General features: G+C 50.4%; 1 protein-coding gene across 8 annotated transcripts in view; it reads left to right on the top strand.

The window, feature by feature from the left end:
• The window catches only part of LOC140394261 (ankyrin-repeat and fibronectin type III domain-containing 1-like), a 1,262,745-nt gene that overhangs the window by 1,222,991 nt on the left and 17,103 nt on the right, over nt 1-22,651 (top strand). The gene's annotated exons all lie outside the window — the stretch shown is intronic.

The following is a 22,651-nucleotide window of genomic DNA, read 5'->3' as shown; positions in this document are numbered from 1 at the left end:
AGCTGGAGGCGAGGCGTCATGTCGTTCAAGTCTTTCTGTATTATATTGACCAGCGGGCGATGGTCGGTCTCGACGGTGAATTGAGGAAGTCCGTAGACATAATCGTGAAACTTAACCACACCGGTCAGAAGGCCCAGGCACTCCTTTTCTATCTGCGCGTAGCGCTGCTCTGTGGGGGTCATGGCGCGTGGCGCATATGCAACGGGGGCCCATGATGAGGCCTCATCATGTTGAAGGAGCACCGCCCCAATGCCGGATTGGCTGGCATCGGTCAAAGTTTTGGCCTCTTTTGCTGGATCAAAGAAAGCTAAGACCGGGGCCGTGGTCAGTTTTGTTTTGAGTTCTCTCCATTCGCGCTCGTGGGCAGGAAGCCATTGGAAGTCTGTCGCCTTCCGGACCAGGTTTCTGAGAGCCCTGGTATGAGAGGCGAGGTTCGGGATGAACTTCCCTAAATTTGGGACCGGTTGACCGTCAGGGTGGCACACCACTCATCGTCTGGATCGATGCTGTATACCGATAGAGGCTGGATTCTTTGCTTCGGGGACACCCTTTTTTGTAACGATACCGACTCCAAAAAGGTGCCTTCGGGTCCTCGGTGTCAATGTTGGGTAGTAGGTCCGCATCGGACTCGGTGACCGTGGGTTGAATGGCCCGGACATTCCTGCGAGGCTGGCTGAAGCGATGTGAGTTGGCAGGCTGGGCTGATCTGCATAAAGCAGCATAGTGGCCAAGTTTGCCACATCTCAGGTTTTGTCAGGATTTGGCAGGGCATTGCCGCTTGAAATGGGCGGAGCCACAGTTGCCGCACGTTGGAGCATCAGTACGTTCGCTTCGCCACCGCGCATGCGCGGTGCGGTCGTACGTGGTGCGCGCCTGTGCATTACGTTCGTTGACGTCGCCGTCCCCTCGTTTGGTGCGCACAAGCGCGGGGGTCCGTGAAAAGCGCGCAAAATGGCCGCCCTCATCTAGGCTGAGGCCCTGGAGTTGCTCGATTGCTTGGACCTGTTCCGCCTCGTGGGGACCTTGCTGCGCCGTTTCAGCCACTTGGATGTGGGAACACCGACTCATGATGTTTTCGTGTAGCTCGCAGGTCTCGATGGCGTTCGCTAGGGTGAGCTGCTTTACCTTGAGGAGCTGCTGGCGTAGGGGGTCCGACTGAACACCGAAAACGATCTGGTCGCGTATCATGGAGTCGGAGGTGGGCCCGTAGCTACAGGACTGTGCAAGGATGCGGAGGTGGGTGAGAAAGGACTGGAAAGGTTCATCCTTACCCTGCAAACGCTGTTGGAATACATAGCACTCAAAACTTTCATTCACTTCTATGCTGCAGTGAGTGTCAAACTTGAGGAGGACCGTGGTGAACTTTGTTTTATCTTCATCATCCGCAAAGGTGAGAGAATTGAAAATGTGGATGGCATGGTCCCCGGCCGTGGATAGGAAGAGAGCGAACTTCCTGGTGTCCGAGGCATCCTCCCGGTCTGTGGCTTCAAGGTAGAGCTGGAAGCGTTGTTTGAATATCTTCCAGTTGGGCCCTAGGTTAACGGTGATGCAGAGCGGCGGCGGCGGGCGGACGCTGTCCATTTTGCAGGATGACGGTATGCTGGTGGAAGGCAGATCACTTGCAGGTAGGTCTAAGGAGTTCTAATATCCCTCAACTCCTGGTATCATGATGTGTTGGGTGCTCTGGATCCGTGGAACACATACAGGCCACCAACACTTAAAATAGTGCAACACTATTTTAGCAAGTCAGTAACTGTTGAACATACTTTCACTGTGGGTTAACACGATATTAGATTGAACTAAAGACCTATGCCTTGTCCTAACCAGTCAGCACATGGTAAAGATCTGTGCTGCAGGCTGTGAGCTCTGTCCTACTCGGAGGCTGCAGCTCGAATGGATGGGAACTCTGATGCCCCCTGTCTTTATAGTGCGTGTGCTGTAACTGGTGATTGGCTGCGGTGTTGTGTGTGTTGATTGGCCTTGCTGTGTGTCCATCAGTGTGTGTGTATCTGCACCATGATATACTGGTGTATATTATGACAGGTTTTTCCGGCAATTGTCCAGAAGGGCTAAGTTCGCCTGGACAATTGTGTTGGGCTGGGACCCATCCGACAAAGCATTTAAATCTCTAACTTGGATAGTTCTGCCAGTTTTACCCTCATAGTTACTCTGAAAGACTTAGAAAGAAAAAAAGCATTTCTAACTCCTGAGTAAGTATTTTAAACACCCCGACCAATCCCCGCAAGGGACACACCCTACACCCATCACAACCCAGGGAACTCCCCATAACACCGTCTCTCTTAAACCACCCAGGGAACACTTAACACCCCCACGACCCGGTGTGAATGCCTGAATCTCCACTTACCTTTCAGGACTACCCTTTCCCTTTAAACTGTCCCTTTAAATACATACTTTACAGCAGTTGGTGCTGTAAAAAGGGGGGGGGGGTCATTCCTCTCTGCACTCCACTTTCTCCATGCTGATGCAGCTGGGGCGTGCTTCACTGCTCCTGTTTCACGCAGACTGAGTGAGGAAGGTTGGGTGAGAAAGGGGTTTTGCTGTCCCAAAGTAGATAAGCCCCTCCAGAGAGGCAATCTGCCGGTGATTGCCATTCCGAGGAAGTTACAGGCCGGTGCGTTTTGTATGGAAAAAGGCGTGCCTCTTCTTACTCTTGGAGTGTGTATTCCAATTAAATCATTCAGCAGCAAGCTTTTGCAAATTAAAATCAAGAAAGTTATTTATTCTTAAACATTTACTCGGAATTAATGTAATGCCACACATTCTCACACACACAGGCACACATGTACACACACAACAAACACAAAGTTTGAATGCAGATGAAGATAGTGCACTTTTACAGATTACAGTTAATCCAGTCACTAATTTTCAAGTTTTCCATATGGCAGGCCGATAGTTTCTTGAATGCATTTGTCATTTAAAGTTTAAGTGAGAGTCTTGTGAAGTGAAAAGTGTACAGCAGATTGTGAGATTTATTGTAGTCAAGTATCTAGGTTAGTTCTCAGGGAAATGTGAAACTGGAACATGTTAAATACTTTGGCTGCCTGAAAACATGCAGCTATTTCCGAGTCTGGTTCGGAGACTGGCTGATGAAACTGCTGGGTTCTGGGGCTAAAAAGGGTGCCCAGCACCAGAAAATAGTGTTGATTACATGACTACTGGGTTAATGTGGAAAAGGCAGTCGACCAGATAGAGTGGGGGTATCTGATGGCGGTCCCAGAGAGATTTGGGATTGGGCCGAGGTTTACAGCATAGGTATTGCTGCTCTATAGAGAACCGATGGAGAGTGCCCTCACCAACAAAATGACTTTGGGGTACTTTGCTCTGCACCGGCGTACTAGGCAGGGGTGTCCTATGTATCCCCTGCTATTTGCATTAGCGATAGAGCCACTGGCCATCGCTCTAAGGAGCTTGGGGTTGTGGAAGGAGATAGTGAGAGGGGGGATGGAATATAGGGTATTCTTATATACAGATGATTTGCTTCTGTATGTCTCAGAGCTGAAAATGTCGGTGGGGAATATAATGGGGCTGCTTCAAAGATTCGGGTTGTTATCGGCGTATAAATTACATTGAGAGAAGAGCATGTATTTTACCGTGTACAGCCAGGAATGGGGGTGGGAATGGGAGGGCTGCCATTTCGCAGGGCGACAACCCACTTTAAGTATTTGGGGGTGCAGGTGGCGTGGGACACGGGAGGGGGGGGGGGGGCTCTGCCCTCCGCTGGTACAATTTTATAGGCTTGGTGTGGAGGATGAAGGCTGACTTGGCAAGGTGGGAAAATGTTCCTTTGTCATTGGCGGGCCGGGTGCAGGCAGTTAAAATGAATGTGCTACCGCGATTTTTGTTTTAATTTCAGTGCCTGAGTTACCCAAGTCATTTTTAAAGGATATTGACAAGGTGGTCACCTCGTTTATTTTGGGGGGGGGTAGGTAGCCAGGGTTAGGAAGGTGGTCCTGCAGAGGGGCCGACAGACGGGAGGGCTGGGCCTCCCAAATTTATTATATTCTTATTGGGCGGTGAACGCGAAGAAGATGCGGGGTTGGGTTGTTTGGGTGGGAGCGGGGGTCCCAGCGGGTCAAGATGGAAGAGGGCTTATGCAAGGAGTCGGGGTTGAGGACGCTGGCAACGGCGCTGCTCCCGATGGACCCGGGCAAGTACTCTGGGAATCCGGTGGTGGTGGCAACGTTGAAGATCTGGAGGCAGTTAAGAAATGAAAATGAAAATAAAAATCGCTTATTGTCACAAGTCGGCTTCAAATGAAGTTACTGTGAAAAGCTCCTAGTCGCCACATTCCGGCACCTGTTCGGGGAGGCTGGTACGGGAATTGAACCCGCGCTGCTGGCTTGCCATGGTCTGCTTTAAAAGCCAGCTATTTAGCCCTGTGCTAAACCAGCCCCAGACAGCATTTAGTTGGGGGCTGGGTCAGGGGGATGCCGATTCGGGTGTTTCATAGGTTCGAGCTGGGGAGGCTGGATGGGAGGTTTCGGGCATGGGAGTTGAGGGGGATTAAGATAATAAAATATTTGTTCCTGAGGGGCTGATTTGCGAGGTTGGAGGCTTTGGGAGAGAAGTATGGATTAGCGCAAGAAGAAGGGTTTATGTAACTGAAAGACCGAGACTTTGAAAGGAAGGAGTTTCCGAGCTTCCCAACTATTGGCAGGAGGGTTGGAGAAGGGGGATGTGTTGGCAATTTATGGGAGGATTTTGGAGGAGGTTAGGGATTAAGACCAAGTGGGAACAAGGGGGAGGTATTGGAAAAAGGTTTGTGGTGTGAGGTGCTACAAAAGGTGAAAGCCTCAACCTCATGCGCGAGGTTGGGGCTAATACAATTGAAGGTTGTGTACAGGGCGCACCTCACAAAGACCAGGATGAGTCGGCTCTTTGAGGGGATGGACGATGTTTATGACCGGTGTGGGAGGGGCCCCACAAACCATGTCCATGTGTTTTGGTCCTGCCCAAGCTGGAGCGGTATTAGAGGGAGGTTTTTAACATCATCTCGGGAGTGTTACATGTGGATTTGGAGTCGGGTCCCCTAGAGGCCATTTTCGGGGTGTCGGACCGGTCTGAGCTGCAAGCGAATGGGGGGGGGGGGGTGCAGATATTTTAGCCTTCGCCTCGCTGATTGCTTGGAACCGGCACCTTTTGGGATGCAGATCAGTTTCTCCGCCATGTGCCTCGGTGGGGGGGGACGGACCTGCTGGAATTTCTGACCCTGGAGAAGGTGAAATTTGAGCTAAGGGGGGTGGTGGATCGAATGAAGGGTTCAAGGGGTTTGTTTTTCTTGCACTTTCGGGAACTAGTTGCCATTGAACACGGCGGGGGGCTGGGGGGGAGGGGGATTTGGTTCATTTTTTTCTGCTTTTTAACTTAATTTTGGAATTTACGATGGGGCCATTTTTGTGGTTCTTTCTTTGTTTTCTTTTATTGTTTGTATGATACGAATGGTGAACATGTGGTGAATAAAAAGATTTAAAAAAAAACATAAAAAATACATTCAGAGGTGTGCTGGACACCCCTTTGAGATTGTCCCAGATTATGTAGGGAGGCTGATCTATCTCAACTTTACATTCTCGCACTGCCCCTCCCGACATTGGTTCCCATAGTATCCAAAAATCTAACCACCTGTCTTGAATATTGTCAACGACTTACCATTCAAAACTCTCGGGGATAACACACTTCACAAATATTTGAGTTCAGAAATGCCTCCTTATCCTTAATGTCTGACACCCTGTGAGCCCCACACTTTCTGACTGTCCAGCCAGTGCATACATCTTCACATATACCCTGTTAAGCCTCTTACACATTTTAAATGTTTGATTTAGATTATGTCTCATTCTCCTAAACTCCAGTGGATGTAGACATAAAATATTATGTTTTTCGCAGGATCCGGTCTAGTATACATTATGCTACTCTTCCTCTAAGATAAGGAGATCATAACTACACACAGTCCTTCAGGTGTGGTTTCACCAAGATGTCTATAGTTGTAATAACTCTTATATTCTATACTCCATTCTCTTTGTAATAAAACAAAGCAGATGTTCCTCGAGATGCAGACATGTACTGCAGGTGTAGCTGGCCAGATCATGAAGCTTAAAAATCCAATCTGGGAGGAAAGGTTGTTTGTACATGTGGGTGGATTGACTTCTGAAGACTGTCGTGTTGGGTGTTCCGCTATACAAATGAACCAACACGGTTGCAGATGGTACAACTCTGTTTTATTACTCGTGATAACAACATCTGTAAACTTATGACGGTGGTTCATTCTTTACCCTTTAACCTGAGGACCCAGCCCTAACACTATCTGAGAGAGGCACTCAGCACATGGTGTATGTCTGAGTGGCTTGCTGTGAGCTCTGTGCCCTGAGCTGTCTCCTGCTGGAATGAGCGGGAACTGTGGTGTTCCCCTTTTTATAGTGCGTGTGCTCTCACTGGTGATTGGCTGTGATGTTGCGTGTGTGTTGATTGGTCCATTGATCTGTCCATCAGTGTGTATGTGTGTTTGCACCATGATGTTTATCTGAATATCATGACAAAGACAACTGCGTTAACAGGTACTATTGGGTTACTGGAAGAGTGTAGTCACAACTGAGAGTATATGGAGAGGCCAGAGATGTTTTTAACTTCTAATAATATCCTTGAAGATCAAAATAGTCAGCTGTAAATCAGACATAAAGGGGTCCAGAAGTGTATCAACTGCTCAAGAATTGACTCGCCCTGCTAAGCCAAAAGACACATCACTGTCAGACCTTTTGTGAAAGCTTGAGGAGTACTGCAGTCTCAAGCTATTCGAGATTGTTGATTGCTATCAGTTTGGATCCAGCAATAACTTGCCCAGTGAGGACATTTGAGAGTTTATTGTGGCTTTGAAAATACTATCCACCCATTATAATTTTGGAGAATTTTAAGAGAGAACATAGCAAGACAAATTTGTGTGCTGTTTAAAAAGTGAATGCATTAGAGTAAATTGCTGTATTAACTTTTGACGTGGCCTGCCAAACAACATTGTCCATGGACTTTGCAAAATGTGACTAGAGACAAGTTAAAGCGAACAACTGTCAATCATCTGCTGAAGTAAATAAACTGCAGCCAAGTATGATAAAAGCCCCAACTTTTCTGAGATGAGTCCTCCCACCTTGGACTCTAGGTGTGGCACTTGGTTCTTAGATGAACTGTGAAAAAAATCTGGTATCTGCTTCACATTTGTATGTTAGTGCTACATCCAAACAGATTACAGAGTAAGCAAATTTCTCCTGGCATGATTCCAAACTCTCTCTGTCAAGAGTCCAATACATGACAGAGGGCATGATCTTCCAGCCTCATTACACTCGCGCTCAAGCGTAACGGGACCGGTGAATAGCGGCCGGTGCGAGAGGCCAAAAATGGGAACCAGGGGCGGAATTCTCCCCCAACGGCGCGATGTTCGCCGACTGGCGCCAAAAACGGCGCCAATCAGACGGGCATCGCGCCGGCCCAAAGGTGCGGAAAGCTCCGCATCTTTGGGGGCAGAGCCCCAACATTGAGGGGCTAGGCCGGCGCCGGAGGGATTTCCGCCCCGCCAGCTGGCGGAAATGGCGTTTGTTGCCCCGCCAGCTGGCGGAAATGGCGTTTGTTGCCCCGCCAGCTGGCGCGGAAATGCGGCGCATGCGCGGGAGCGTCAGCGGCCGCTGAAAGCTTCCCGCGCATGCGCAGTGGGGAGAGTCTCTTCCGCCTCCGCCATGGTGGAGGCCGTGGCGGAGGCGGAAGGGAAAGAGTGCCCCCACGGCACAGGCCCGCCCGCGGATCGGTGGGCCCCGATCGCGGGCCAGGCCACCGTGGGGGCACCCCCCGGTGTCAGATCGGCCCGCGCCCCCCCCAGGACCCCGGAGCCCGCCCACGCCGCCTGGTCCCACCGGTAAATACCAGCTTTGATTTACGCCAGCGGGACAGGCAATTTCTGGGCGGGACTTCGGCCCATCCGGGCCGGAGAATTGAGCGGGGGTCCCGCCAACCGGCGCGGCCTGATTCCCGCCCCCGCCCAATCTCCGGTACCGGAGACTTCGGTGGGGGCGGGTGCGGGATTCACGGCGGCCAACGGCCATTCTCCGACCCGGCAGGGGGTCGGAGAATGACGCCCCAGGTGCCAAACAGTTTGCGATGCAACCGGCCTGCTACCGTAGGCGAATTTGGAATGCTCCTCAGTGACTGGGACATATCCCCCAGTGACCGGGCCATGCTCCCGCAGAACCACATCAAGGTCGGCCTGGTATTGGGTGACAGCCCCCAGTGAGGCAGACATACTGTTGTGACCCTCAGTCATGGCCATCACCGACTGCACAACGCCTTGGACACCTTCACTTACAGTGCCGCCGTCGTGCACCAGGTTCTCTCATTGCCGGAGCCATCTCCTGTGCCCGTAGCCTCCAGGACTCCTCCAATTTGCTATGGATCTGCTTAAGTGATGCTAACATCTCTCTTTGAATGTCCCGACTGCTCCCTACCATCTCCATCAGCTCCAGGTAACTCTGTTCCAGAGGCTCAGCATCAGGCTGGGACCCAGCTGGCTCCAGGGATCCAGCAGACCTCCGGCTGCTGTCTTGCCTGGGGGTCCCTGCCTCCACCTGATGTACATCAGCAGCAGTGTGGTGCTCACCAGGTTGTGCCTCAGAAGCCTGACCACTAATATTTCCCACCGAGGTGTGTGTATCTGCGCTGGTGGAGGGTGGGGATGACAGCTGTGCCGCGACTATAACAGTTGCATCCTCGGAGCTCTCCTCCGAAGTGTTCTCCCCGGAGTCAGGAGAGGAGGCCGCCGGTTTTGGGCCGGCGCCGTCGGCTGCTGGACCTGCAGGAGAATGGACATGGGCTCAGTCAGTAAGGCAATCACTACTCAGGTTTGACAGGTGGCTGGTTTAGCACACTGGGCTAAATCGCTGGCTTTTAAAGTAGACCAAGGCAGGCCAGCAGCACGGTTCAATTCCTGTACCAGCCTCCCCGAACAGGCGCCGGAATGTGGCGACTAGGGGCTTTTCACAGTAACTTCATTTGAAGCCTACTTGTGACAATAAGCGATTTTCAATTTCATTTCATTTTCAGGTCCTCCGGGGGAAGCCTGGTGGTCCCTCACCTCTGCAGCGTCTGCTGACCGCTCAGTCCTCAGCCACACCAGTCACCTCCCCAGGGCATGCACCTTGAAGGAGGTGAGGATTCTTAAGTCTGGAACCCCACCGCCAGTCTGGGCCCTCGCCCGCCAATTATGGGAGAGCTTTTCCTGAGGGGACACAGAGAGAGCATCGTTAGCCACACGCATGGTTCACAGTTGTGGGGGGGAGGGTGGTGTGAAGGGAGGGTAGGGGTGGAGGGGTGGGTGGAGGGAGTGCTGAAGGGGGAGGGGCACGGAGAGAGGGTTGGCGGTCACCTGGGGGGTGGATGCTCCCTTGCTGGTGGTGGAGGGACCTTGGTGACTACTCACGCTCGCTGCCCGGTGTAGGGCATTGACCTTCTTCTGAGACTGGAGGCCAGTCCTCCTGGGCACACTCCCGATGTTCACAGCTTCCGCCACCTCGTCCCAGGCAGCACTGGCTGCCTTGTGGCTCACCCTTGGGGGAACAGGAAATCCCTCCTGATCGCCACCATGTCCAGGAGCCTCCCCAGGTCAGCATCCCTGAATCTGGGGATCGGTCTCCACGGTTCCATTGTTGCGAGCTGGCTAGGGTTGGCTGAGCAAGTGCTGCCTAAGTGCTTCCCACCGTTGTTAGTGGGGGGCTGGCGAGTGCGGTCCCGGCGAATCAGTTGGTGAGCCGGCATTCAGGGCGCTTGCCACAGCACTTGGAAATTTGTCCGGAGAATCGCGCTCGATATGTCAGTAGATCGTCACCTGCATCAGACATTAGCATATTCCATTGGTTAACACTTTATACTATATCTGTCCCCAAGTCTATGATCCTGCTGTTTACAGTCACATCAAACTGTTAACTTTTTACATTGTATTTCTGTAACTTCCTTTTCACAACTACAGATTCTACTCACCTTCAACTCATACTTTTCCCCTCCCCTAGTCACAGTCCTGGGGGATTCAATCTCCCACAGCATTCTCAGCCTGAGGTAAGATGGCTTGAAAACCTGAGGGCTTTTGTCTCATCTGGTAGGACATCATCACTTGCAGAATAGAACAACACTTTATCAGCATTGCTGAGAAGCAGAGTGTTGGTTGCAGAACGACGAAACTGCAAGGATAATAAAGACTTTTTGATGAAAGACTGATTCTGCAGATAAATGGGGCTGGATTCACCGTTTCAGCGGCTAAGTGCCGGCAGCAGCAGAGCATGTGTGGTCTTTTAGGACCAAAAAATCGTTGTGACACCTTCACCGATTCCGGGACCGGTGAGGGGCTAGCACCGGGTGAAACTCCCGCCTCCCGTGCCGAGAATGGCCGGCCCCTGGGTTGCGCATGCACATGGCTGACAACCTGCAACGGTCGCGCTGTACAACATGCGCGGACCTGACCCGCCATCCGCAGCCGCATAGCCCACCCCCACCAGTCCCGCCAGCCCTCGCAGAAGCTCCCACGGCCAGCGGCACGGATTCCGGCTGAGTGTGGCGGCGTTGGACATAGTCCGCAGCTACCACGCCGGTTTCCCTCACGGCTGAGACCGCAAGTGTCCCGCGACTCGACCCATCAGGGGTGGAGCATGGCTGACCGGCGGCAATTGGCACCGGCCCCGATTTCAGCCTCGGAGCCGATTCTTCACCCAATCGGCGAACACGATTTCGGAGTCAGGCAACGGAGAATTCAGCCCACGAACATTTGACCTTCTGGGACTAGAAGAGAAGAATTCCAGACACTCTGAGAAACTTGTTGCTCCTCAAAGGACACTGGGACGAAGCTTCAGAAGAGGAAAAATCACTGCCATATTATCCACTGCCCTTTGAAAGACTGAAAAGGCATTAAAGTGGAATTCTCCGTTTGGGAGACTACGGGCTGGATTCTTCGATTCTGCGGCTATGTCTGCAGGATCCTTCTGGTCTTACGACCAGAATGTCAGCCCCCCCCTCACGATCCTCCGCCCGGTGGGGGGACTAACAGCCGCGCAGCATAAAGCCCCCCGGCTTTATCTACGGATTTGGCCACAGAATGGCCGGGTCCGTGGCCGTGCATGCGCATGGCGCCGGCTGCGGGCGGACCCGGCCTGCCAAAAACTGCCCCCCTGTAACCCCCTTGCCACTCCTCACCAGTACCCCTAGCCTCCACCGAAGCCCCTCCTGCCAGTGGAACAGCTTCCCCCTGCCTCTGGCGGCGCTGGATACAGCCCACAGCTGGACACGAGGTCCCCGGACGCTGTGAGGACACACGCCCCACGCCATCGGGGACTCGGCCCATTGGGGGCGGAGCATCGGGGGAGGGCCTCAAGTGACGTCCTGAGGCCGTCCATACGGCGTGTGGCATACTCCCCGAGTATGCCTCCTTTGAGGGGGCGGAGCATCTCAAAAACGATTCCAGCGTAAACGTGGATTCTCCGGCCGATCGCCAAACGCAATTTCGGCATCGGCGATCGGAGAATCCCGCCCTACGTTCTCCCGGCAGAGCGGAATTGCACCAGTTTTACGATCCCCTTGTGTTCCATGCAGTGCAAATTTAAACGTGCCGTGGAATACGAGGGATTCTTAGGGAATCCCGCTATTGAGCTGCCATCTTGAGAGGGTAGCCCAATAGCGACATCCCGCGGCAGGCTACCCCCCCCCCCCCCTACCGACACTCCAAATCAAACCCGAACCCCCCCCCCCCCCCCCCCGCCCCCCCACAAATCAGCTCCATTCCTCCACCCCCTGATTGCTTGGGTGCCCCTTCCTTCCCCAAGTATGGAGGCGTCTCACACCCTCCCCCTCCTAGAGACCCGTGTAATAGATGGACTACCCACAAGCAGAGGGATCCCAGAAATAGAGAGCCCCCCCACCTCAGGGACCCCTGTAACAGCGGGACCCCCCAGTGACTCTTATAAAAGATCTCCACCAGGAACCCCTGTGATAAGAAAACCCTTATAATAGAGGGAGCACTCACAGGGACCCCTGTTATAGGGGTACCCTCCAAAGTAACCCCTGTAACAGGGGGAACCCACCCAGGGACTCCCCTACCTAAAGGAACTCCCTGCACAGACCCTCACCCCATCAGGAAAGGGACCCCTGTCTGGAAGCTAGAGAGCAGTCCAGACAGGGGCAGTGGGAAGCATGATAGCTGTAATAATTACTTTGCAGCTCTTAGTCTTCCAAACAGAGAATCCTGCCCATAGTTTTCTTTTCACATGTGATGAGTTGCCACTCACAGCAGATGACATTAGTGGACCAACGCATAGGGACTCCATATTGCAAAGACATATGACTGGTTTAGCTCAGTGGGCTGGACAGCTGGTTTGTGATGCAGAGCGAAGCCAGCAGCGTGGGTTCAATTCCCGGACTGGCTGAAGTTGTTCATGAAGACCCGTCTTCTCAACCTTGCCCCTCGCCTGAGGTGTGGTGATCCTCAGGTTAAATCACCACCAGTCAGCTCTCCCCCTCAAAGGGGAAAGCAGTCTATGGTTATCTGAGACTATGGCAACTTTACATATTGCAAAGATATATGGCTGTATTGGGAGGTCTTGTCACGCACCTATTAGAGTCCCTCCCTCTGAGCCAGGAGCTCTGAGTTCAAGTCCCACCCTCGGACCTGATGATCAAGGAAGGTGAATTCATGATCCGTCAACCTGCAAATCCTTCAAATACGTTGATGTCTGGCAGTAAGAGCGAGAGAGACTACTAGTCAGCCATGATTGATGCAAGTGGCGCACCTCAAGCTCTAAGCCTCTGGCGACAGACTCGTGACCTCTGCTAGGAATTACTAGCTATGAAAACAGATGCAAGTCTGCCTTAGTGCACCACTAGGTATGGGGAATTGGTATATGACTATATTGCAAATGGTTGGCCAACCCAGATACTGAATTTAGAAATCCAGCCATTTTGTATGGGTAAGATGGGTTGCCAATTGATAAGGGTCGTGTTATGGCGGGAGCCAAAATGGTAATTCCTGAAACGTTCAGATTGCAATTGCTATGCAATCTTGATCAATACAGGTATGAGCTTGACAAAGAGTCTTAATAAGAAGCTATCTTTGGTGGCCAGAGTTAGCTAAGTACATAAAAGACAGTGAAACAATACACTGTAAGTCAAGCGTTAGAAAAGAAACTGCCATTGATACCTTTGCAACCATGGAAATGGCAATTAGAGTGTAGAAGAGGTTGCATAGATTTTACAGAATTTGAAGGACAACAACTATATTCATTGTGATATGTAGCCTTTTAAAATGGGTGGAGGGGTTTCTGATGAATCAAAAAATTCACAGTATTTTGCATAGTTTGTTTGCTGCTTACGGGTTCCAAGTGAAAATTGTAACCAATAACAGACCCCAGTGTTGTTCAGAAGAATTTGTAAAATTCATGAGAGTGAATTGGTGAAACACACTAGAGTTGCACCTTATCCTTCTTGCTTCAAATGGAGCAGCAGAGTGCACAGTAAAAATTGTTAAACGTGCACTTGTTAAACAAATGTCAGATATAAATTGGAAGAGATGTCAGTCATCATTGAGTTACAAACTGGTGATTCTTTTTGTTTATTTACCTTAACACACCCCACACTACCACTGGCAGAAAGCCAGCTGAATTATTTCTCAGAAGACATCTTAGAATGAGGTTTTCATTGCTGAAGCTACATTTAGCACAGTGAGTAGAAGAGCAATAATAATAGAAGAGCAGAAAGAGAGCTGTGATAGGGGTAGAGTGAGAGAAAAAAGTCTGAAATTGAACTAGAGGATTTAGGTGAAAGATCAGTCTAATTCGGTCAAGTGACTACCAGGAAAAGTTGTGAACATATGTGGTCCTCACACAGTTGTTCAAGATGTTTGGTAGAGGAAATGTCAAGTATGTACATAAAGGTCATGTTTTCTCTCCAGAGGCTCATGAAGAAGAAACGAGTTGAGAAGAATCAAATGAGTCTGATTAATTGGGTAGTCGGGATAGAAGTAGAGAAACAATAGTTACTCCAGCATGAGTTGTTCCTGAAAACAGTTCAGACCCAAGCCAGAGTCAGACAGACATGTCTGATAAAATGGAAATAGCAATTGAAAGTCAAGGGCAAAATCATTTCTGTTGGAGAAACTTCTCCTCAGACTCTGGCCCAGATGCATCATGGTCTTTCCCCAAGTTCTGAAAGTTTGGATCAAGAAAGGAGTTATCCTCTTAGGAATAGGAAACCAGTGATTAAGTTGGATTTGTAAATAAATGGAAAACAAGCTATGTATATAAATTGCATAGAATTTAAACATTGTATAACTTTTTCAGTGAGGAGGAAGGAGCATAATAGCAACCCTTTGTGGCCAGTTGTGTATGTTGATCCATTATTCTTTCATGGGATTTGGGCGTCACTTGCAAGGCCAGCATTTCTTGGCCATTGCTAATCACCCTTGAAATGGGTAGTTGGGTAGGCAATTCAGAGGGCAGTTAAGAGTCATCTGGAATTATGTGTAGGCCAGACAAGGCAAGGATGGGAGATTTTCCAAGGGCACTAGTGAATCTGATGGGTTTTTATGACAATCAACAATGGTTTCACAATGACTATAACTGAGATTAGCTTTTCAATTCTAGATTATTACTTCTCCACCAGCTGGTGGGCATTTGAACCCTTGCCACCAGAACATTAGTCTGAGCCTCTGGATCGTTAGTCCAGTGACATTTCCACTATCTCCCCACCGTGTAAGTATATAAACCAAAACTAGAATATACCAGTTCAGTTGGGTACTACAAGTCTATAGGTATGCACCAGTTCTTTTGTCCTGCTAAGAAATCATAATTGCATTTGCAGCACACCACCTACACTGCCAACCCTATAACTTAGTTATAGTTCATGTATTTAATCAATTTTTAAAACTAATTACTTGATCTTGGGCGAAGTTCTCCGCCTCGCATTGCCGAAAACCCAAACCGCGATCGGGCGTCCATTTAAAACCGAGGTCCACACCCAGCGCTGATTCAAGCTAAATGCTCCGGTCCCTCGCTGGTGGAGATCAAGAGATTTGGGCCCCGTGCCAGCGACAGTATGCAAAACCGGCATTTGCATGCATTTAAATGTGACTAGCGGGTTGGACACAGTATTCTCTGCCCTTCCGTGATGCTCAGCTCTTCTCAGGTGGAGGTCTCGCGGGCGTAAATAACTACAAGTATTTACAAATGTGGACCGGGTTCCATGGCTGCAGAGAGGGAGTGGGAGGCTAAACAAACACTGAAAAGCCGTTGAAAATTATCAGGCTTGCAGGGGAATGGTTGACCAGGCCGGGGGCCAAGTGCATGGACATGAGTTTCCCCTTCTAGATTGGGAAGGCCTGACTCAGACCACCATTGCTGCAGTCTGTCTTTTAAACACATGCTTTGGTGCTATTTACATGCTCCTGGCTGCTCACACTGCGGAATGCTGCCTGTGTTCTCTAAATGCATCTGGACATCTGGGGGCCCACACAGGCCGCCCCTCTGGACACCCATAAACTCCAGCTGTATCATCAAGGACCAAGCTCAATCAGGAGCTGACCAGGTGTTGGCACACCTCAGAAGCATTGCCCAATGGCAGAGGAAGCAGTGGATCAGCAGAGCTCACCCCAACCAGAGCACCGCAGCCTTTGGAAACCTCCCTGGTTCTCTGCCCCCTCAGGGCGGCACAATGGTTAGCACTGCTGCCTCGCAGTGTCAGGGCCCCGGGTTCGATTCCAGCTTTGGATCACTGTCTGTGTTGAGTTTGTACATTCTCCCAGTGTTTGTGTGGATTTTCCCACAGTCCAAAGACGTGCAAGTTAGGGGGATTGGCCATGCTAAAGTGCCCCTTAGTGTCCAAACAAAGTTAGGTGGGGTTATTGGGTTACGGGGAGAGGGTGGGGCATGGGCCTAGCTGGGGTACTCTTTCAGAGGGTCGGTGTAGACTCAATGGGCCGAATGGATTCCTTCTGCACTGTAATGATTCTATGACTCACCAGTGACCCCCATCAGTCCGGATCACCAGCTGTCTCCTCCTGGTGAGACTGGCAGCGCTGACTGCCTCTGCCACCACCTCCCAGGCAGTGTGCAGGAGGGCAGGCTTGAGTGCAGCTCACGCTGGGGAAGACGGTGTCCCTCCGCTCCCCACTGGCATGGAGCTGTGAGTCCACCTCGGACTCCCAACGTCCATCACTTCTCTGAGCCATCCTGGTGGCTACAGTGAGTGCGTGGTAAGTTGAGCGCTTAGAAACAGCTCTAGCTGCCAGGTTAGAATGCCTGCTGGGCCAGGAATTGCTTGGAATTCGCACCAGCAGAGTGCTGGCCAATTTGTTCCACAAATAGCACCCCAATGGGAACTCGAGCCACACGCAATTGAGTCCCGACATGAACACTTAGTCGCCCAAATGGAGAATGTTGTCCCTTGTTTAAGGTATAGGCATCTTAAATTGTCTGTAAATTTGCTCCCATTGCCAATCCTCATATGACTTCATCACCAATATTTATGGAATGTCACATTCTCAAATACCTGTTACCCCCTCCCCCCAGGTATTTTCTTGATGTGCCTGAGAATTCTGCTGGTCATCCTGTTTACATCCAAGTGAGCCTATTACTACTGTAAAGGTGCTTATTACTGATATCGGTGTGTCTGTTCCTGCTGTAAGGGTGTTTAGTACCGATGCAAGGGTGCGTAATGTTTCTGTTAAGGTGTTTATTGCTGCTGTAAGGGTATTTGTTGCAAGTCTGAAGGTATGTGGTAATGCAGTGAAGGTGTTTTATCACATTTTATTATTTTACTATTGATTGTAGAATGTTTGTTACAGATGGGAGGGCAATTGAGGCTCTCAAAGGGCATTTTATGCTTTTTCATGGTACTTGTTTTATTCGCTAATGGGATGAGAGTGTTGTTGGCTAAGCCAGCATATATTGCCCATCCCCAGTTGCCCTTTAGAAGGTGGTGGTGTGCAGCTTTTTTGAACCACTGCAGTCCATGTGTCATAGGAACACCAACAGCGCTGTTAGGCAGGGAGTTCCAGGATTTTGACCCAGTGACAGTGAAGGATGTATTTCAAAGTCAGGATGGTGTGTGATGTGGAGGGGAGGTTGCAGGTGGTAGCGTCCCAATGCATCTGCTGCCCTTGGCTTTTAATTGGTAGAGGTCAAAGCCAGTGCATTCGAAGAAGCGTTGGTGAGTTGCTGCAGCACATCCTGTAGATCATAGAATTTACAGTGCAGAAGGAGGCCGTTGGACCCATTGGGTCTGCACCGGCCCTTGGTAAGAACACACTACTTAAGCCCACACTTCCAACCTACCCCCGTAACCCCACCCAACCTTTTTTTGGACACTAAGGGCAATTTAGCATGGCCAATTCACCTTTCCTGCACATCTTTGGACTGTGGGAAGAAACCGGAGCACCCGGTGGAAACCCACACAGACACGGGGAAAATGTGCAGACTCTGGACAGACTGTGAACCAAGCTGGGAATCGAACCTGGGACCCTGGAGCTGTGAAGCAACTGTGCTAACCACTGTGCTACCATGCTGCCCACTGATGGTACACACTGTACCATTTTGCATTGATGGTGGAAGGAGTGAAGTTGGTGGATTGGGTGCTAGTCAAGCGGGTTGCTTCGTCCTGGATAGTTTGGAGCTTCTTGTTTGTTGTACGAGCTATACCCTTCCAGGCAAATGGAGAGTATTCCATCCCACTCCTGAATTGTGCCTTTTAGATGGTGGACATGCTCTGGATAGTCGGAGGTGAGTTACTCGCTGCAGAATTCCCAACCTCTGCCCTAATTTTCTAGCCACAGAGTTGGATTCTCCTTCGGCATACCCTGAAGTTGGGAAAGGCGATTGGACAGAGATTCGGTCATGAAGCCAAAATCATGACCGGCGCCCAGCACCCGCCAGAATGCCATGCTCTGGTGCCTCGACAGTGGCGTCAATGCATTCTACTCCACAAGTACAGTAAAAGCCATCCGCATACCATTAGCAGGCCTAACCTGGTATTCTCCGGGGCCTCCGCGATGCTCCGCCTCTGCCGGGAGGAATTACCGAAGGCGTGTTTCACTTGTCGTTTAAAAAAAATCGGGAAACAGGCCCCGTGGCCGATGAAAGAGAGGACATGCAGAGGCACAACCGTGACCTGGCCGGTGTGGGGGGGGGGGTGGGGGGTCTGCCAGGACCGGTGGGGGCAGCGGGGGGGGGGGTGACCAGGGGTTGGGCCGTGGGGTCGGGGTGACCCCCCAAGGGACTGGGGTGCCCAGACATGGACCGCAATTGCCATGGCCTGCAAGGCAGTCATCTTCATGCCCACCCCACTGACCGTCCCTGGTTTTCTGAAACAGAGACTCCTGCCCACAGTGTTGATTTGACTGGCCCAGTTCAGTTTCTGTTCAATGGTGCCTCTTAGGATGTTGATTGTGCGAGATTCAGTGATGGAAATGCCATTGAAGGTCAAGGAGAGATGGTTAGACTCTCTCTTTTGAAGATGGTCTTTGCCTGGCACTTGGGTGGCACAAATGTTACTTGCCACTTGTCAGCTCAAGCTTGAATATTGTTCAGCTCTTGCTGCATATGGACATGGACTGCTTCATTATCAGATGAGTCATGAAGGGTGCAGACAATTATGTAAACATCCCCACTTCTAACCTTATGATGGAGGGAAGGTCATTGATGAAACAGCTGAAGATGGTTGGGCCTAGGGCACTACTCCAAGGAACTTTGAGATATCTTTTCCATATATCTTTGACAATTTGTCTTGGCTTCACATTTTGATGTGTCATGCTGCTGCCAATGCCTTAACTTTGGTGTAAAAGCAGAATGTTCTGCCATGTCTTGTAACTGATTGATATCAAGTTCATTATTTCAATAACCTACAGCCTTATTTTTTGCTTCTATGCATATTTGAGTTCTTTGCTCCACAGAATGTCTGTTTGTGTTATCCTTCACAATTATAAGTATGCACTCCATATTTGAATTCAGAAATATTACACATTTCTCCCCTGTAATTGGCTTGTTAATTGCCGAACCTGTACATGGTGTAATACTGATATGTTGCTATCATACAAATATGGTATTTTGGGAGAGGAAATTAAGAATAAAATAAGACTGGCAAGGAAATAATGAGAAGAGAATGACAGCTAACATTTTAAAAAGCCCCCAAATCTTTTATCTGCATATAAATAATAAGCGGTAGTAAGAGACCAAGTGGGGCTTATTCGAGACGAAGCAGTTGATATGAGACACAGAGGAAGAATAGAGTATTTAATGAGTGCTTTGTAACAGTGCTTACTGAAAAAAAGGATGCTGAAAAAATATCAGTAGAAGCCAAAATGGTGGAAGTAATTGTAGTGGATGAAAACGGAGAGGAAGGAAATAATGGGAGGGCTGACTATGGGCGCTATTCTGCACCACCCCCACACCGGGTGGGAGAATTGCCAGGGCGCTGTGCGAATTGCGGCACACCGCCTCGACCCCCGCACGCGATTCTCCCACCCCCCCCACCCCCCCCGGAAACCAGCGGCGTGCGATTCGCACCGGAACTGGCGAGCGCCGATTCTCCGGCCGGATGGGCCGAGCGGCTGCTAAGACACGAAAGGTTCCCGCCGGCGCCGTCCACCCCTGGTCGCTGCCGGCGGGAACTCTGCGGGAACGCTGGGGGGGCGGCTCGTGGGGGCGGGGGGGGGGGGGGGCTCCTTCACCGGGGTGGCCTCCGATGGGGTCTGGCCCACAATCTGGGCCCACCGATTCACGGGCCGGCCTCTCCCCCCCCCTTCCGCGCGTGGCCCCAGAACACCGGCTCCATGTTGGTGAGGGGCCGGCGTGCGTAAGACGTTCCCCGCGCATGCGCAGGATGGTGCGGCCCAACTGCGCATGCGCAGGATTGGGCTGCCCCAACCGCGCATGCGCGGGTTGGCGCAGTGCCCATTTGGCACCGCTGTAAGGACGCTGGAGTGGCGTGTACCGCTCCAGCGCTGTGCTGGCCCCCTGTGGGGGCCAGAATAGGTTGTGTCCGGGCCCTGTTTGCATTCACGACGGCGCGAACACTTGGCCTCAATATCGGAGAATCGCCCCCTATATGTTTAGAATTAAGTCACTTGGTCCAGATTACTTGCATCCCAAGTTGCGAAAGGAAATGAAGCTGGAGATAGTGAAAGGGCTTACCATAATCTTCCAATCTTCCCTAGATACAGGGAGGTTCCAGAGGATTGGAGAGGATTGGAGAGTGGCAAATTTAACAACCATGTTCAAGAAATGTTGTCAGTGCATTCCAATCAGTTTAACACCAGTAGTGAGCAAGATTTTAGAAGTAATAATCAGGGGGGAAAGTCAACAAGCATTTGGAGCACTTTGAGTTTTTGAGGCAAGCCAGCACAATCTAATTGCTTTTTATAATGAAGTAATAGAAAAGATTAATGAATAAAATGCAGTGGATGTTGTCTGTATGAAATTTAAGAAATTGCTTGATGAAGTACCGCTTAAAAAGCTGGTTAACAAAATTGTTGTTCATGGAGTAAGAGGATCACTGTCTGGATTTTAAAAAATGGCTAAAGGACAGAAAAAAGTGAACCATGGTCATTTTTCAGACTGAAGGATTTTAGACAGTGATGTTTCCCAAGATTCTATATTAGGACCACTGTTTTTTTGATAGAGTCTTGGATATTAGAATACAGGGTAAGATTTCTAAAGTTTACCGATGATACCAAATTTGGAGGTCGGGTAAAAGATGAGGATGACACAAATGAACTCCAAAGGGACATAGAATAGCATAATTTTAGACAAGTGGCAATGGAATTTAATATAGTGAGTTGTGAGGTAATGCAGTTTGGCGGAAGGGGTAGGGTGAGGCAGTATTTATTTAATGGTGCAGTTCTAAAGGTTGTGCAAGAAAAAAAGAGACCTGGGGGTGTTTGTGCGTAGATCCTTCAAGGTGGCAGGACATATTGAGAGAGTAGTTAGCACAGCATCTGGGATCTTGGACTTCATATAGAGAGGCATTGAGTACAAAAGCAAGGATGCTTTGCTGAACCTTCATATAGCTCTGGTTAGGCCACAACTACATTATTGCAACCATTTCTGGTCACCACACTTGAGGAAGGATGTGAAGATCCTTGGGGTGCTGAGGAGATGTATCAGAATGGTTCTGGGGGATGAAGGATTTTAGCTACAAGGTGAGGTTAGAGAAACTGCGCTTGTTCTAAAAGCAAAGGCGATTGGGGGACGATTTGATAGAGGTCTAATAGATTATGACAGATTTAGATTAGGTAGACAAAGTAAAGCTGTTCCCATCAGCTGATGCTTCAAGGCCTAGGGGACTAAGGTTATAGACAAGAGATGTGCAAACTTATTTTTACATAGAAAGTGGTAATGATTTGGAACGTCCTGCCTTCAAGTGGAGACAATTAATGATCTCAAAAGGAAATTGGACGGGTACTTGAGGAATACATTCACAGTGCTACAGGGCTAGAGTAGGGGAATGGGGCAGATTATATTGCTTTACAGAGAACTAACGTGGACTCATTTGGGCAAATGACTTCCTTTGGTGCTGTAAGACTCTATGACCCTTATAGAATTAAATTTATATGGCCACAATTCAAAGTGGCCTTCTTAAAAATTATTGTTCAGAGCCAGAATCTATGGCCGTGCCCTTCTGGTCACGTTACGCCCAAAATCAGGCGTGGCGCGATGAGGCGGAAGATGCCGGGAGATCCCTCTTCTGGGATCTACCCGGCTCGTCTCGCGAGATCTAACACAATCTCGCAAGACGTAGTGAGGCAAATCCCGTCCATTGTGGGCGGATCACTTTTTAGCACATCTGCATATTAGAGCAAGACAGTTGGACTCATTCTAATGTGTGCTCCCACGACCTAACATGGCCGTTGGACTCTAACCATTTCGCCTTGGAGTGCTCGGGCGAGCTCTGTTCAGTGCTGGGTCCACAAATGGGGGCCAGATGGAATGACAGTCGTTGACGTTTCCAAGGGGATCAGAGGTCCCCAGGTGCTTTCCCTCTGAGCAGGGTGGCACCCTGGCACTGCTGGTGTCACCTGGGCACCTTGGCACTGCTGACCTGGCACCCTGGCAGTGCCACCAGGGTGCCTGTCTGGCATGGCCAGGGTGCCCAGGTATACTGCCAGCTGTCAGGGGCACTGGCAGGGTGCCAAGCTGGCAGTGCCACAGTGCCAAGTCACATATTTCCCACGACAGGGATCGGGCCCGGGGCGTGCCCTGCACGGGGTGCTCGGAGATTGCGTTGGGGGGGCAAGCAGAGTTCCTCAGCGCAGAAAACAGACTAAGTGTGGCCTCATCGGGGAGTTCCTCGCTGAGGCCCAGCATCTACCCGAATGGGAACAGAGTCCCGCACTTGCTCTGGGATGCTGTTTCAATTAAGGTAGATAGCACCCAGAGTCCCGTCCGATAGCGTGGGGTTTCTCGGAGCTTCGAGCACCGGGAAACACCCGGTTAAATTCGCTCATTATCTGGGTGGCATGGTGGCGCAGTGGTTATACTGCTATCTCATGGCGCCGAGGACCCGGGTTCGATCCCAACCCTGGGTCACTGTCCGTGTGGAGTTTGTACATTCTCCCCGTGTCTGAGTGGGTCTCACCCCC

Source organism: Scyliorhinus torazame, chromosome 17 (assembly GCF_047496885.1).
Source record: "Scyliorhinus torazame isolate Kashiwa2021f chromosome 17, sScyTor2.1, whole genome shotgun sequence".
NCBI classification, from domain to species: domain Eukaryota; kingdom Metazoa; phylum Chordata; class Chondrichthyes; order Carcharhiniformes; family Scyliorhinidae; genus Scyliorhinus; species Scyliorhinus torazame.
Note: the sequence above shows the minus strand (reverse complement) of the source record. Positions and strands in the feature narration are given on the sequence as shown.